The 4,018-nt window shown below is 39.3% G+C and overlaps 1 protein-coding gene and 1 long non-coding RNA gene across 2 annotated transcripts in view; both read left to right on the forward strand.

Moving 5' to 3' along the window:
* Positions 1-3,418, forward strand: part of LOC109301367 — a 17,244-nt gene extending 13,826 nt beyond the window's left edge. Inside the window, exon 3 of the long non-coding RNA XR_002098520.1 lies at positions 3,407-3,418. This is a non-coding gene — a long non-coding RNA (uncharacterized LOC109301367). The remainder of the gene's footprint in view (positions 1-3,406) is intronic.
* Positions 1-4,018, forward strand: part of TMEM163 (transmembrane protein 163) — a 290,879-nt gene that overhangs the window by 162,559 nt on the left and 124,302 nt on the right. The gene's annotated exons all lie outside the window — the stretch shown is intronic.

The raw sequence follows: 4,018 nt of genomic DNA on the forward strand, positions 1-4,018 counted from the left end.
TTGGCTTTGTCGTCTGGCGTGACAACCAGATTCCCCGTCTTGTCCTGCAAGGGCCCCACATTTCCTGGGGCCTTCTTTCTACTCCCTATGTATTTAAAAAAGGACTTCTTGTTGTCCTTATTCACTTGTGCAGGAGGTCATACAGTAGCTGGAATCTGCAGGTAACCACACACAATTGCAAGCACAAACTGCACAGGCTAGTTATTTGTTGTAGGATTTTAGTTTTGTGGCTTATCAGCTTTGAAACAGAAGTAAGAAGAACAGAAATTTGAAAGGAATCCTTTAAAGCCATTTATTTTAGCGTAAATTGCTGTTTCAGCTGCCAGGTACTTGCTACTTTATAATCTGTAATCGGAAAATACTGTGATTATGTGAAAATAAAATAAAAAGATAAAAATAAGGTATTGGAAATAATTTGGTCTTGTATATTTAAGAACAGGCCTTACCTATGTTGTTAATAATGCAGGACTGTCCAACTCTTGCAAGTTCTGATACATGTGGATAACTTCACATACAAAGATGTTTGTTCTGCAGTGAATTATTTGTGCAGGGCCAACTGAAGCCATTGTGGTGTTTGATAGTGTGAGCGATGACTTCAGGGGTTGGGTGGAGAGGGGTTGGTGGGTCTGTGGAGGCCTTGTTCATCTGGGGATGGGCGGGGGGGTGGTTAGGGGGTCAAAAATAGCCTGGTCAGGGTGTGGAGCAGGTAGGAAGAGTGTTGCCTCAGGGGTGGAACAAGAGGCTGAGCTTTCCCAGCTCTGGGGCTGTGCTCTGAACATGTTTGTGCAGACATTTGGTCAACCCATTCCTGATCTAACTTGGTTCACTTCCTCAAATGAACTAATTTAGATTGGGTTGCCCATTTTTTTTACCCAATCCAGCCTCCCAAAATGACTTTAGATTGACCTGACCCTAGTTATGTCAGCTTAAATGTAATGTCTGCATGTACCCAGAGATATCAAATAGGAATCCATAGTGTGAAAAACATTATAACCTGTTGTGGTTTTTCTGAGCTCTTTGCAACAGAAGAATTGCTCCTTTATTTTTTCCATAGTTAAAAACAAGTGAAAATTAAGAGCTCTAGTTAAAAAAGTTTGAGAACCATTGCTCTGAAAACTAGCTTGATTCTGTCTCTAAAGTCTCTTTAATTACGTAAGTGCCAAGGATAAATGCAGGTAAATCTGAAACCGAGAGAGAACAGACCAAATTCTTTATGTGTACATTTCAGTTATTGCTGTTTGTCGGCATTAGATTTCTGTTTTTATTCAAAATAGCAATAGCATAAAAATCTGTACTGTTCATAGTAAATGTAGGGGGGGAAAGTTATTTTAAAATTCTTTTTAAAAATTGTTTTTAAATTAACATTTTAGATGCATATAATGCATGTGAAACATCTAAAACATATGTGGATACAAACAAAGCCAGGGAGTAATTTGACAGATATTGACAATCCTGTTTAATTCTATCTAGTGTCATCACAGTTCAGTGATTATTTTAATGAATGTGAAGAATACTGACAAAATTGATTTGAGGATGTGAAATGCATCTTACTAAGTAAATGAAGCGGATTGGGGTGAAATCAAAACAGTATCCAGGAATTGGCAAATATAAGTTAAAACATTTATACAGATTGTATTTATATGCATCGCTAATTTTTTTTCATGAATCCTTAATTCTGTTTTACCACCTCTGCTGCTATCAGAGCAGATTGAGTTGAGAGGAGTAATTATCAAGGGCTTTATTATAAATCCTGTTAGGCACTGTGTTGCTACATTCTTAATTGCCAGAAAGCTATTGGGATGATAATTAAGCAGGGAGATATCTTGGAATGGGTGCTTCACAGTAATCAATTTACATGAGCTAAATTCTGTCCTCGTTTGTACCCAAGTAGTTTACTTTAGATGTATTTTGGGGTGATAAACAGTAGAGATTCTCTCTGTCTCTTTGTATGGATGAATGTGTGTTAGTTACAAAATATTATGAGGTAAATGTGGGGGTCTGAAGCTGCAACCCCTTGCTGAAATTGATCTCTGCTTATATAAATGAATGATCCTATTGGGCCTTTTTACACACCACATTCTTTGCCCTTTCTTGCACTGCAACTGCATGACTGTTTGCACAAGTGGGTTTTCCGGGTTTTCAAGTCTTTCTCGTGCATTCAACTAAAACTCCTTGGATGTAGTTTAGTTTGGATCGCTGGGAATTAAAGCATTGTGTCCATGGATTTGTTGCATGCAAATACAGAGGCACTGAAAGACACTAATAAGCCTCTTTGTCCACAATATCGCACTGCAACTTTTTTATAGTTCACCCCTTTGGGTTGCTTTTGTTTTCTATTGCTTCTGCTTTTTTATCTCTTGTGTGGTTTGCTAGCTCTCTGCTTCCACAGCTGTGTGGCAGGGCACAGGCACAGGATGGATGGGGGGCCCTAGGCTGGGGGGGGCAACACTGGACTGTCTCGCTTTCCTGTGGTGCCAGCCAGGGATCCTGCTTAATTCATGTAAAAACCTAGTGTGTCTAAACACAGATGCAATGCTCCAAGACTTAATTAATTTGAAAACCTAGTCTGTGTAAACACAGATGTGATGCTCCAAAATAAACAAGTTTAAATTTTATAAACCTATTTAATTTAATGAGGATTAAAACCCGTGGTGTGTACAGGTGCCCATTGGCTCTAATGAGACTACTTGTGGAAGTGATACCCAATAGGACAAGAGGCTTCAGAAGGAAAAATTGCCGTATTATCTTGAAACTTAATGACCCTGGGGGGTTTGGTTTGGTTAAATAATTTATTCTGTGATTGAAATAGTTTTAATTTATTTTATTTTTACTGTCATCTATAAAAGCCTAAACAATAGTTATTAATGTAACAACTTAAAAAATACATCTGTGAATTACAAGGTTTGTGTGCAAAGCAGGGCCAGAAGCAAACTACCCGAGTAACTGGATTTTGTTTTCTTAGGCAGATAACTTCAGATAAGAGGAAAAGGAATGCCTTAATTCTTACATTTCCACTCCAGAATGTACAGCCTCTGGGGCTGCTGACCTTTCCAAACTGCCTGTCAGTAGGTTGCCAATATTCAAGGAATGTCAGGTGTTTGGTGCAGGCAAAGAACATCACTGTGCCCACTTAGAGATTTTCTTTCTCTAACCTGTATGAGGTTATGTGAGATTTATTAGCAAGACTAAGACATTCCCTCGGTAGGTAAAAGGGGCTAAGTTATGTAAAATGAGGTGCGGATTGGATGCCATTTAATATAGATTCACCTTAGGGCTAGGTTGTGGCTGTTGTTAATGCAGGAATGCAAGAGGGGGTATGCATCAGGGTCACTCATAATTGCAGTTCCTACACATGAAGGAACATCTCTGAGAGGCTGTATTTATTCTGCAGAATACTCAACAGCAGTCTCTGCCTTCAAGGCATGGGTTAGCTCTTAGGATTCAGTTGTAGTTATCAGTTTTATTAGGAAGGGAATAAGATTTCATAAAGGCAATGTAAAACCTTTGGCAGTTTACAGAAGTGTAAATAATTGTATTCTTGATGTGAGAGAATATATCATAACTGATATAGTCTAATGCATCAACTCAAATAACAATGTGGCCTTTGAACCTTGACAAAATGAGCTAATTGGTGCTCCATTTTTGTCGCCTTGTCCTTTCTGCAGTATATTATTTTTTCAACTATATTGTTCCTAAACGACTTCAATAAATTTATCTTTCTTTCAGCTTAGCAAACCAGGCTGGCAGGCTTTAAACCAGGGGCAGGCAATTATTTTGGGCAGAGGGCCGCTTACTGAGTTCTGGCAAGCCATTGAGGGCTGCATGACAAGCAGCCCAGGGCAGATAAACATTAATTTTCTAAATTTTTTAGGGGCCCCGCAGGCTGGATAGAATGGCCTGGCAGGCTGCATCCAGTCCCCGGGCCACATTTTGCCCACCCCTGCTTTAAACTCATGGGGAACTGTGTTTTAAAGTGTTTCACCCATGTACTGTGTGATCCCCTGCCTCTGCCACTTCA

Source organism: Gavialis gangeticus, unplaced genomic scaffold (assembly GCF_001723915.1).
Source record: "Gavialis gangeticus isolate Ggan-Ray unplaced genomic scaffold, GavGan_comp1, whole genome shotgun sequence".
Taxonomy (NCBI): Eukaryota; Metazoa; Chordata; order Crocodylia; family Gavialidae; genus Gavialis; species Gavialis gangeticus.